Genomic DNA, 13922 nt, shown 5'->3' on the forward strand with positions numbered 1-13922 from the left:
AACCCGGTTGGTGGGACTTCTACCTGTCGTGTCCTGGCGTCATTACATTGGTGTCAGAAGTAAACTTCATCGACGGAGCACCGCACCGCATCACCGTTTGAGCCGAGTGAGTGCTGTTAGCACGTTGTCTCCGCCAGCTACAACAGCGTCATGGACAGAACGCCTCTTCACGTGAGAGTTAAGTCGGAAAAAGAGGAGGACAGTGAGGCGTGGAGTGCAGAGCTTCATAAAATGGCTCGGGCGAAGGAGTCTCTGCGAGGCTCCGCGGCGAGGATGGCTACCGAGGCAGGTTTCGGCGCCAGCGGGAAGTCGGGGCTGTCGACGCCGTTGTCCCAGAGAGCGCCAAAAGATGTCAACGCGTTTGGCGGCGGCCATAATTGTTACAACGATGGCGGCGGCCATAATGTCGCTGTTCCGTTGAAGACGCCCAAGTACTCCGGTAGGTCAAGCTGGGAGGCGTTCCATGCACAGTTTGAGCTGCTGGCACAGGCTGGAAGATGGACAGTGGAGCATAAAGCCCTGCAGCTAGCTCTCTGCCTACAAGACGATGCATTGGACTGCCTGTTGCTGCTCGGCTCCGAGGACAGGAAAGACTATGATGCCTTAGTCGGAGCGCTGAAGAGGCGGTTTGGGCAATGTGTACAGCCAGACATCTTTAAAAATAAACTCGGCAGCAGGAGCAGGTTTCCGGGTGAACCCTTGCGTGTGTTGGCTAATGACATTGAGAGCCTCACACGGAAAGCGTATGCACACATGTCGTCAGGTGTACAGAATGAATTGGCGAAGGATCAATTCATCAGAGCCCTGTCACCTCCGGAGCTGCGTGTGCAGGTTCAGCTGATGCACCCCCAATCCCTACAAGACGCTTTGGATTTAGCAGTGGAGAGGGAGTGCTTGCTTGGAGTAGCAACTGGAGATGACCAGAGAGGACAACTACCAGCATGCAGATCTGCAGAGGGGGCGGAGCTGAACCAGGAGAAACCTGCTTGGGCCTCAGAGTTGGTGGAAATGGTTCGAGCGGGGTCAGCGCAGGACTCCTCTGGAGCCCCTGTCCGTTGTTGGGGCTGTGGCCAACCAGGCCATCTCCTCAGACGTTGTCCTAAGGCAGCCAAGAAGCAGGGAAACGACGCAGGGTCTGCATGGGGGGGGCATCGCAGACCCTTACCGTAGCCTCCACACCGTCGTCACCGGCAGGCAGGGTCCGACAGCACCAACAAGGGACCCTGTCTCAGACTTCCCCGGAAAGGGATTCGAGCCGAGGACAAGGGACCATGGTTGCGGTGGTTGGCCGCACTTGTGTTGGCGATTTTTGTTATGTTCCAGTCACAGTGGAAGGGATTCCCTGCACAGCCCTAATTGACACTGGTTCCACAGTAACACTAGTGAGGCCTGATGTGGTGACAGACTGGACTCGGATTCAGCCCACTACAGTGCAGCTGCGCACAGTCACAGGGGACATGGCACCTATGAAAGGGAGGGGGACAATGACTGTTAATGTAGGTGGCCGATCTATCACCCATCCTGTGTGGGTTGCAGAGGTGCAGGACAGGTGCATATTGGGGTTGGACTTTTTAAGGGCTGCGGGGTGCCAGTTGGATTTAGGTGGGGGGACATGGAGTTTTAAGGAAGGCCCTCTCATTCCGCTGATGCCCACAGCTTCCGATTCAGCCTGGGTGGAGCCTGTGGTCCGTCACACAGAACCTCAGATTGCAGCTGTTCGACACATCTCACCACAGTACAACCAGATTGTTGCCGCAACTGCCCCCACACCTACAAACCCTGTACTTCCCCCAGGGTGGGTGACGCATGAGACCGAAGATGCGTCAGTAACCATGCTGCGTAAGATCTGGGCTGAGAACTGTAGGGGTTTGGACGCCCAGCAGCAAGAACAACTGTGGCAGCTGCTCGTGGACTTTAAGGACAGCTTTGCCCTGAGGGAAGACCAGGTGGGTCGGACTCAGTTGGTGGAACATGACATCCTGACGGGAGATGCTTCTCCGATAAAATGTCGGCCCCGCCGGCTCCCCCTGGCCCGGCAGGAAGCATGTGACAAGGCAGTGTTGGGCATGTTGCAGGCTGGCATTATCGAACCTTCAGACAGCCCGTGGGCGGCTGCGGTTGTCATGGTGCCCAAAAAGAATGGAGAGTGGCGCCTGTGTGCTGATTACAGGCCGCTGAATGGGGTGACGGAGAAAGACTCATACCCACTTCCTAGGGTCGATGAGTCACTGGACCTGGTGTCCGGCTCCAACTGGTTCTCGTCTCTGGACCTTCGGAGCGGTTATTACCAGGTCCCCTTATCAACAAGTGCCAGACCAAAGACTGCTTTTTGCACGGGGCGGGGGCTGTGGCAGTTTAAAGTGCTCTCATTTGGGCTGTGCAATGCACCTGCCACCTTCTCCAGGCTGATGGACCGGGTGCTAGCTGACATCCCTCGCCAAGAGTGCCTGGTGTATCTGGATGACATACTGGTCCATGGCACCTCTTTTGCAGCGGCTCTGGGATCACTCCGCCAGGTGTTGGAGAGAATTAGAGCAGCGGGCCTGAGACTCCACCCAAATAAATGTCATTTCATGCAACAAGAAGTGACATTTCTGGGCCACCGGGTTGGAAGAGAAGGAATCAGCACAGTGGAGGACAAAGTAAAGATGGTGGCAGAGTGGCCAATCCCCACGACTCAGAGAGATCTTAAAAGTTTCCTGGGGCTGGCTTCTTATTACCGGAGGTTTGTGCGGGGTTTTGCAAGTATTGCGGCCCCCCTGTTCCAACTTCTCCAGAAGAACCAAAACTACGTGTGGACGGAACAGTGTCAAGGAGCATTTGACTGTCTTCGGAAAACTCTGACTGAGGCTCCAGTCCTTGCTCCTGCTGATCCCTCTCTCCCCTTCATCCTTGACACGGATGCAAGTAACGTAGGGGTTGGGGGGGTCCTTTCCCAGTTGGGGAAGGGAGGAGAGAGAGTGGTAGGGTATTTCAGCAGGTCCTTTAACAAAGCGGAGAAGCGCTACTGCGTGACAAGGCGGGAGCTGCTGGCGGTGGTACTTTCTCTGCGCCATTTTAAGTACTACCTGTGTGGCCTGCATTTCACTATAAGGACAGACCATTCTGCTCTACAATGGCTGATGTCTTTTAAAGAACCTGAGGGTCAGGTGGCCCGGTGGCTGGAAGAGCTGCAGTCCTACAACTTCTCAGTTGTCCATCGGGCTGGAGCTAAGCACGCTAATGCCGATGCCCTCTCCCGTCGCCCTTGTGCTGCAGGGGGATGCAGTTATTGTGACCGGAGGGAGAGGCTGGAGGAGGAACAGCTGCAGCGCAGCCAGCCAGGATCATGCCAGGGTGACTCAGTAATCTGCAGGGAGCTGCAGGCAGTTGGCACAGACAGCTGGAGGCATCAACAGGAACAGGATCCTGACATCCAGCCTGTGTTGCATTGGGTGGAGAGCCAATTGAAGCCACCATGGGAGGGGGTTGCTGGGTTCTCACTGGCAACTAAAGGATTGTGGTCCAAATTTGAGGCTCTGCGTCTGGAAGAGGGGGTGCTGCAAAGGGCTTGGAAAGACCCCGCCACAGGTGAGGAGCGGTGGCAGATTGTAGTCCCCCAAGGTCTGAAAGACGTAGTCCTGCAGGCCATGCATGGAGCATCTGGGTCCGGACATTTTGGCGTCACAAAAACACTCCGTCGCCTCCGGCAGGGGTTTTATTGGGGCCGGTGCAGGAGGGACGTGGAGGACTTTTGCCGCCGCTGTGACCCCTGTACAGCACGGAAGGGGCCGACAGGTCAGTCACGTGCCCGTCTGCAACAGTTTGTTGTAGGGGCCCCTATGGAGAGAGTGGCTGTGGACATTATGGGTCCGCTGCCTCGCTCAGACAAGGGAAACTGTTATGTTCTGTCAGCTATTGACTATTTTACAAAATGGCCAGAGGCTTACGCCATCCCTGATCAGGAGGCAGAAACAGTGGCTGATGCCTTGGTGGGGGGACTGATTAGCAGGTTCGGGGTACCAGACAGTATACATAGCGACCAGGGCAGAAATTTTGAGTCACGGGTGTTTTCTGTCATGTGCAGCCGTTTTGGCATCCAGAAAACAAGAACAACGCCATTACATCCCCAGAGCGATGGTCTGGTGGAAAGGCTTCACCGCACCTTAGGACAGCAGATGGCCATCCTCACAGCGGAACATCAGCGGGACTGGGATGAGCACCTTCCACTGGTGTTAATGGCATGCCGCTCAGCTGTACAAGACTCCACAACTTGCACTCCATCACTCCTCATGTTGGGGAGGGAGTTGCGCACACCAGCTGAACTGTCTTTCGGACGCCCTCCAGATGCACCTGCTGTTCCAGCCGGTCCTGAGTATGCCAGAAAGCTTCAGGACAGGTTGGAGACAGCACATGCATTTGCTCGGAGACAACAGGAACAGGCAGGCGTGCGTCAAAAACGGAACTATGATGTAAGAGCTAAGGGTCGACACTTTACAGCCGGAGAGCTAGTCTGGGTTTACAACCCTCGGAGAAAGAAGGGCCGTTGCCCAAAGCTGGACAGTCAGTGGGTGGGTCCCTGCAGAGTGTTGGAGCGCATGGGGGAGGTGGTTTACAGAGTGCAGATGCTCCACAACAGGAGAAGAGTAGCACTGCACAGAGACAGGTTGGCACCCTATCAAGGCAGGGCTGCACCTCAGACCCCGGAAGGCCATCAGTCGGGGTCGCCGGTATCACCACCAGCCTCCCCGGAAGCCATGCCGCTGTCGCAGAATGATGTCCCAGTGGTGGGGTCCGAAGCTCCGCAGGGAGCTCGACCCCAGCGGACGAGGAGGGCCCCAAGACGGTTGGATGACTTTGTTTGTTCCCTCGTGGGCGAGGAACTCTGTAGTGGGGGGGTAATGTAGCGATTCTGTGTTTTAGTTCTGCTCGTGTCGTTATGGTTATGTGTATTAGTTTTGTGTTCATTGTGATCTTTATGGTGATGTGTATAAAGTTGTAGGCTTCCCCTGACTGTCTCTGCTGGACTCCCACTCACATGTGAGAGATCTGTCATGTGGGCGGGGGATCAGGGGAGCAGCAGGAGAGGACCGGGAGAGGGGAGAGTTCGAGTGTGTTAGCGGGAGGCTAGTTCGGGAGCGCTACGGTTTGTTGCAGGTGTGAGCTGCGCCTCAGAAATAGCAGCTCGGTTTTCAACGACTAATAAACCCGGTTGGTGGGACTTCTACCTGTCGTGTCCTGGCGTCATTACAATACGTTGTTTTTTTTGTTGTTTTTTTTTAAGAGAGGAGTGTGGACTTGATTAAAGCATAATTAGATGCCTTTTAAAACAGAAAAAAAAAGGCTAAATTGAAATATAAGCTTCTATTTTGGGTTCATATATATGAGCATCCAATTCCAGACGAGTCAGCCTCATCTGTCACGAACCTCACCGCACGTCACGCCATTTACCATTTCTGAGATTGTTTGCAAGCACAGAAAACAGTACCAGCAGCTAGCTGTAGCACATCTGGTACAATCTGGCTAACTGGCAGTCATATCGTAATGTTTCTGTGCAGTGCAGTGCAAAACGTATGTTAACTAAAGGTTTATTAATTAGCATGTATCAGAGTCAGAGATTCTTTATTGTTGTGGTGGAACGAAATTATGTACATAGTGTCCCAGTTACATCCAACAATAACATGTAAAAGAAAAACAATGATAACATCTAGGATAGGAACTAATAAAAAACATCAACTAAAAATACACTAAGCACTAATAGCATAAAAACATTACGTCGAACAGCAGCACGAACATGAGCCTATGTGAGCAGATGAGCACGCGTGAACACATCAACATGAAACAGATCAGCAGCAACATGTGATTTTTTTCACAGTGATTATTCTGGTTAGAGATTCACGAGTCCAGTAGCCTCAGGTTAGAAGCTGTTCCTCAGTCTAGTGGTTCTACATTTGATGCTCCTCAACCTCATTCCTGAGGGAAGCGGGGCAAAAAAAAGTGTGTGTGCTGGGTGAGTGGGGTCCTTCATGATGCAGGTGGCCCTCTTCCTGCATCTGGAGATGTAAATGTCTGTGATGGTGGAGAGACTGACTCCAACAGTCTTCTGTGCAGCCTTCACCACTCTCTGCAAAGTTTTTTCTTTCTGCAGCTGTGCAGCCTCCATGCCACACATTGATGCTGGAGCACAGGATGCTCTCCACTGCACACCTGTAGAAGGAGGTGAGGACTGAGCTTCCCAGACCACCTCGTCTCAGCCGCCTGAGGAAGTAGAGTCTCTGATGAGCTTTCTTGATCAGGCTGGTGGTGTTGTTGCTCCAGCTGAGGTTGTCATTCATGTGTACATCCAAGTACTTGTAGCTGGAGACCACTTCCATTGCAGATCCTCTTATGTTCAGGGGGGTGTAGGTGTGTTTGTTTCTTCTGAAGTCCACAATCATCTTCTTTGTCTTCTTCACATTGCTGTGAAGGTTATTCTATTTGCACCAGCTCTCCAGGTGTTCCACCTCCTTCCTGTAGCTGGACTCATCGTTGTTTGAGATGCATCCCATGTATGTCATGCACGTATGTCCTCTGGCATACATCAGTAGGTCTGCAGCACCTTCTGCACCCTCAAAACCTTGATTGTGGCATATTGTCCAACCTTTCAGACTTCATTTAGTCTGCTGTGCTGTGAGTTCTTAAAGTGAATCTTAAACATTTTGCCTGTGATCAAAACACAATGTTTAATTTGATCCAGAATACTTCGAAATGTACTTAAATTTAAGTTTTTTCACGTTTGATGAAGGGCTATTTAATTTTAAAGAAATTAATCAAATTACATACTTTGGGGCCTTTATTTGAATTTTGCTTCTTGATACCAAAAAAAAAAAAAAAAGAAGCTGTGTCAGTGTTCACGTCAAGTTAAACTTCAAAGTCATTTCATTACATCAGGTTGCACCATCTTATCTCTTCGGTCGCACTGTTCTCCATGTGCCACCTCTCCTTACTCAGATGTAAAGACACTGGACACAATATATCAAAAAAAGGGAGCTTTATTAAAACTAGATAAAAAATAAAATAAAATTGGGGGTTGGCAAAGTGGGCACTTCTCCACAAAATTTACATAATTGGAATGAACTCCCTCTCTGCAACTGATAAAACAGATTTTTTTTTTTTTTTTTGTCTGATTAACTGTCTAATTTGTGCCAGATGTTTGTTGGAAGGTGGGGATATAACATTTCCCCCTTTTATTTATTTATTTTTCACAAACACACACACACCCAACTGCACTCCCATGAAAAACTGTTTTCACACATAGAGTGAATAACCCACAGCTCTGTAATTCTATAATTACTGTTAGCATGGTGGTACTTTTAGCCAAACATGAGCAAAGTAACTTGCTCTGAATGACAATGTTCACATCTCTATAGGTCAATTGTTATTGTCCGCTGCCAAAGATGAAAAGTGGTACTGTTATCCTACATGCATGTGTGCGTGCATGTTCATCATTAGCAAAACATCTCGTGAACGAATGCACATATTTTAATAAAACTCTTTGTAATCATTAGATAAATATCTAAAAATGATTAACCTATGAAGTCAGTACTATTCAAGATGGCTGCCACAGACAACTGACTATAGGAAACACAAAAATGGCTATAACTCAACCAGCTATGCAAGTATGGACCTACAGTAAATGTTTGTGTAGCAGAGTCTCATCCTTAATAGATAAGTTGAGCAGTGAATATTGTGCAGTATTTCTGCCTAAAAGTTTGGTGTTTGGTATTAACCTACAGAGAGGACACTGTGTCTGTTAGCAATATTTAAAAACTGGGCAGACGTTCATAAAATACTCAGGAAGTTAAATATGAGCAAGCATCTAAAACTGATTAACTTTTGAACAAGGTGGCCACCACAAAAAGAACAATGGCCATACGTCTTTCTGCCAAATACTGAAGTAATATTTGGTGTACTAGTAACTGAGAATGATCCCCAACATAACTTGGGCACTACACGTTGTGCAGTGTTTTTGCTTAAAACTTTAACATTTAACCCGATCTGTTAGCAACATAGATATATTTGAACACTGGATAGATTTTAACTAAATTATCAGAAATTAATCACTGTTTGTACATCTACAACTGGTTAGAGTCTAACCAATTCATGATGGCCACCACAGCTAAACAAGGCCAGTCAACACACAAATGACTATAAATTCAGTTAATTTCATAAATAGAGGTACATTTGACTTTGTAGTTGAGAATCTCCTCCTGAACTGAACTTGAGCACTAAAAATGTCTTGCAAGTGTTACAACCCTTGGAACGAGTCTAGGAGGCACAGGGTGTAACACAAAAAGGTTGAACTAAACATAATTCAATTCAAAATATTTTATTAATCCCAAAGGGTAATATCCTGGTTTCATTAAGAGTTGTTATAGATGCTGATGGCTGTGGGCAGGAAGATCTCCCGCAGTAATCCATCCCACATTGGATCTGGCCACAGATGCGATCCGTCCACCTGGACCCAGCGGGCCTTTTGGTTCTCCTGGACAACAGGACCACCTGAAAGTTGAGCAGAACTCCTCCCTGAGCGATGGCCATTCCTCTTAGCAGCTTGTTGAGCTCCTCATCTTTCCAGTAAAAATCCTTCCAGCCACACAGCATCTGAAACCAGTGGAAGTATTTTTTCAGCTGCTCCATTCTTCAGGGGTCGCCACAGCGAACTAAGTCGCACAAAGATTTAGCATTTATTTTTACGCCAGATGCCTTTCTTGACGCAACCACAGACCACCGAGCTACCACCGCCCTCTGTGTAGAGCAGAGGACTGCTATCTAGGGTGCCCAGGGGAGCAGATGGTGGGGGTTAAGGGCCTTGCTCAAGAGCCCAGAGTGGGGCAAATTAGGGTGGAGAGACAGGTGTGGGTGTTTTACGTATCCCACCCACATTTTGATGTAGATGGTACTGGGAAGTGAATGATCTTCTGATCACAGGCCCACCTTCTCTAACCTCTGCACCACCACTCCTCAATACTCAAGTGCTAAATCTAAACATCTAAATGTAGCCTTTTCTAATATTTCAAATTAATGTAATCATCTGAAAAAAAAGCCATTTACATCCAGGAAGAAGAAATAAAGTTTTCAAAAGCAGTATCCCAGAATGAAAGTAACAGCTACTCCAACATGCAGCCACCTTGAGCTGCACAATTCCAGTGACTCAAAAACAACTCAATTTGGCAATACACTAATTTATTCTTCTCCTTTTCCAATGGGTTGGGGGGGGGGGGTTTACAGATTGAAGGGAAGTCATGAACTGCAGGGTCTCAAAGACCAAAACACAAACAGAATGTCCCTTTTGGCTTGAAAACAAAATCACCTCTCATCTATCAAAACAAAAACCACAATTCCCAACTCCCAAGTTCCCGACTGGCCACAAAACAGGATAAAAGTTGGCTAAATAAAATGACAGAGAACCCCTACAAAATTTAATTCCCCATCTAAACAAAGGTTCTTAAACAGAACTGTTCACAGAAGATGACCAAGATGAACTCAGAGTTGCTCAAATGCTTTGTACACAGAGTTAAATTCAGAGTCAACCACACAACAATGCTCAGAACCAAATGGAAATGCTCAAGGAAAAAGGAGGCGTGGCACTGGATCACTGAAGCTTTTATTTAGTCCACTGATGACGAGGAAGTGAATCCAGGTGTGCAGCATGGTGCGACAGCAGGCCTGTAAACAAGCAAAGGAGAAGAAAGGTTGTCCTCTAGTAAGAGAACCCCTAGAAATCAGTGGGCGGAACACAATTTTGCACATGATCATAACATATTCACTAAATTATTTTAAAGGTTTTAACTCTAGCATGAAAGGCTAATGAACAATGATTAATTAGCATCACGACACACAATGCAAGCCAGACTAACAATGAAATATGGGTTCATTTGTAACTCAAAAAGTTTAGAAACGATTGCAGTAATTCATTTTCTCCAGAACCCCTTTGAAAAAAACCAAAACAAAAAAAAACCCCACTATTTTTTCATTTGCTAATAAATCATACCACATTGGCAGTTTCCAACCACTGTGAGTTGCATATTTTAAAAGTTTTGTTTTAAACTCAGTTTGTTCAAGTTTGAACACTGCAACTATGGTTGGAGAAAAGAAAACCTTTTGGTTTAGTCTGACGTTGACTCTTTACTATACTGATCGTGTAAAGTAAGATTTTTTTTATTTTTTTTATTTTTCAGCTTATGTCTTCAGGTTGCATTTATTTCAGATTATTACCATTAACATTTAGTAAGAAACATTGTATAGATGAAGAATATATCCTATCACCTTCTAGTTTTCGGCTGACAACAGTAACAGAGCTGTTTTGGTAGAAACAAAAATATTGGGAAAATACTGGTTTTACTGGTGGGAAACTGCAAGGCCCTGTATTTTTTTCTGGAGAAGCCACTTTATGGCCATTAAAGCAATTTATGGTTTTACAGATACATTTTTAAACCTCTTACAGTAAAAACGACATCATTTTTGTGTTCAGAATTACTATTAATTATTAATATCAGCTCAGTACAATGATCAGCAGTGTGTCTTAGACTCCCCATACTTAAGCCGCTACAACTTAAGAGCATGAGTCCCCTCATCTTCTAGTGCTTCTATATTTGTCCCATGTTATTAAAAACTAGGACAGTTCATGATGTGTCTTGCTGGAACCAAGGTTGCAACAACCCATTCAAATTTAATTTCAAGAAGTATCCCTGCATGGGTAAGTGGCTCTTTTAAAATCACAACTTAAAATATCTAAATGATTACAACATTTTTTGACACTCATTATCTGACACTATACTGGTAACATCTCATTTGAATATCTCTTGTGAATATGAGTGTGTAAATGTTTTCTTACAACTATAGTTATCCACTCTGGGTTTTGTTCCCCTTGTACACCCAATAGATTCTTCAAAATGATACAGTATAAATGTGATGTGGGTGTGATAAGTTAAAGTGAGAACATCTAAAATGCTTAAATTAAGCCCTTTATAAAAGAGTCCAATGCAAACACATTTTGATTGAAACATTTTTTGAAAGTATGAAAGGTATGGTCCTCTGTTGTCATATTACAAAATATCAAACCAATGGTTCTCACTGTTGATAAAGTCTCTGTTCACATTTATCTTTATTTTTCTTTACAAGTCTTTAACACTAGTTATTAATAAATAATTCAGATTTTTGGAAGTAAAGGTTTGTGGAAAAGTTGCATTGTACCTGTGACAGCAACATTTTTAAGATATACTAATTTAGAGAAGTATATATATTTTTAACTAGACTGACTAGCTAAAGGCTAGATCAAATAGGTCCAAGACCCGTGTTTAATTTGCAGACATGTTCCTGTGTTTAGTTTTCTACACCGCCTTATTATCTAGCTGTTTTTTTTGTTGTTGTTGTTTGTTTGTTTTATTATTTATTTATTTGTTTGCTACTTTTCCTTTTGACTGTCCTTTTGGTTGCTATTTTGTTTTGATTTGTAAAAAAAAAAAAAAAAAAAAGAAATTTAAATGTGTATGTCTTTTTTATGACTGTCTATTGTTGTTGCTGTTATCCACTGTTGTCATCACTCTTTGTTAAAGAATTCAGGACCCTCTGTAAATGAGTCCCCGAGACTCAACCTGTCTAAATAAAGGTTGAATGAATGAATTAATTTGAGCCGCATTCTTCTGGAACAGGATCCGAGAACTCTCTTATTTTGACGGGGTGCATTTCGATAACCGTTTGCTTGGATCTGGTAACTCTCACAGGCTTACTAATCATAAAGTTATGAACAAATATGTCTGTCTTGAACAAATATAACTATACAGTAGTCCAACGCTACTTCGAGGTTCGTTTATCGCGGACTCGTTCTATCACGGTTTTTCAAAATAAGATTGGACATGACACACAATTGGCTGATTGGTAGATGAGCCGCATGATCGGCATGGAATTTTTATTTTAAATAATTATTTTAAATTATTTAGCACCTGTTGCACAATTGTGCAGCCCATACTGCAGGATAAACTTCCTGCTGTAGCTGATCAGCTGTTCTCAGTGCAAAGCAAATAAGTGGGCGTGGCCAAGAGCACTTGAAGGTGGCAAAGAGCAGAGGAGGCAGGGAGCTGGAATTATGACATTATGTGCTCTTTCGGAGTGTTTAGAGTTTAGAAACATTGTTTAAAATATCGCAAGAATATGGGAAGGGTTTAAAATGCCTTTATACATATATATATATATATATATATATATATATATATATATATATATATATATATATATATATATATATATATATATATATATATATATAAACCTTTGGGGACTAGAGTTGTATGGCATCAATCCACTTTTGTCTTAGTCCCATTTAATTTGAATTTTAGCTTGTCAGTTTGTTCAGAGTTCAACTTTATTCACCTAAAGTGATGTAATTTAAAAGGCTATCTACAACAGGTAAGATACTGTTTGTTTGTTGCCTTTTCACAGAACTTTACTTCAAAAATTCTGAACTAAAATATCCTTTAATAACGGACACATATTCAAGATGAGTCTTTTGGAAATGCACATTGCTATTATATAACATGAAGAATAATCAAATATAACTGTTGTATAGTTACAGGGGTGTGGATTAGCACCTCTGGAAATTACCAAATAGCAGTCATTTATTTAAAAGGTCCTAAATTGTTCAAACTCCATTTGAAATGAGTTTTCACTGCGCCCCAACAAAACTTCGGCAAACCTCAATTTGTTGGAGCGATACTGCTTCCTTATATAGACAAATTAAATAAATTAAAATGAAACACTTGCACTGTCACTCTGTTCATAAATCTTCACTAAAACCTGCAAATTTGCCCTGAAAGATGGCCAAACGAGATGAATTGAACATGACAGGATCAGCCTACGTCTTTGCCACGGATCAGATGGCCGTGACACAAGCATTTTAATTCAGCCTCGTCTGAAACAAAAGTGACAGTATTAAATAAATGAATTAGATGAGACAAAGATTTAAACTCCGTTTCCCTCACAGCCTGCGATTATCCTGGGACTATCGGACTGGAAATCTGGCTGCAGGGCCAGATGAATCTTATCAACTGCTTATCTGTTCTGGGCTTTGCCTGGGAGCCTGCAGTAATTACAATATATCAGGATCTGAAAGTCAAGGAGCTGGGGAAGGTTTTACCAGGACTTTCTCTCTCCCATAAACATTTCCTTCATTTTGAACCCTAAAAATGCTAAAGAAAGAAGAAAGACTGGGCTTTATTGTCACATGGTTTCACAATTTATTTGCATTTTGTCCAGTTCCCCATGTACACACAATAGTAACACAAATAGCATGGTTCTGTAAATGGTGGGTGGACATACCTTTGGATTTCTGGGACATATCATATTTTTTGGACTATAAGGCGCACTTAAAATCGTTTAATTTTCTCAAAAATTGACAGTGAGACATATAATATGGTGCATCTTATGTATTAATTCTTGTTGTGCTTACTGATCTCGAACCGATTTTGTGTGGTGCATGGCGCTCAAAAATCTGTCAAAATGAATTTGTTTCACTTAATGCACCTTATGTATGAAAACAGACCGGTTCATTGATATTGTGCCTTATAGTCTGAAAAATATGGTAATCTAACAGTTGTCTAAAACATGTGAGGCTGGCTTTGTGTTATAGTGTAGATAACATATGTTGTGTTATCTAGAACTGGCAAATATGTTGATTATTGTCTTTGAACTAACATTTACCATGTGCGCTTTTTGTTGGCCAAATGTTAGAAACACTGCCTGGGGGAGACTATTCTAAAATGTTTGGCAACTTATGAAACTGAGTTTTTGCAAGGCCACTTGGAGCACTCTCTGCCAAAAAGGATCAAGCATGCCTACGTACAGACAGCTGCTGAAATACGGTTGTCACACTCGCAACATGTGACAACTGTATTTGCACACAACCA

The sequence above is a fragment of the Nematolebias whitei genome, chromosome 13 (genome assembly GCF_014905685.2).
Source record: "Nematolebias whitei isolate Nwh7 chromosome 13, NemWhi1, whole genome shotgun sequence".
NCBI lineage: Eukaryota > Metazoa > Chordata > Actinopteri > Cyprinodontiformes > Rivulidae > Nematolebias > Nematolebias whitei.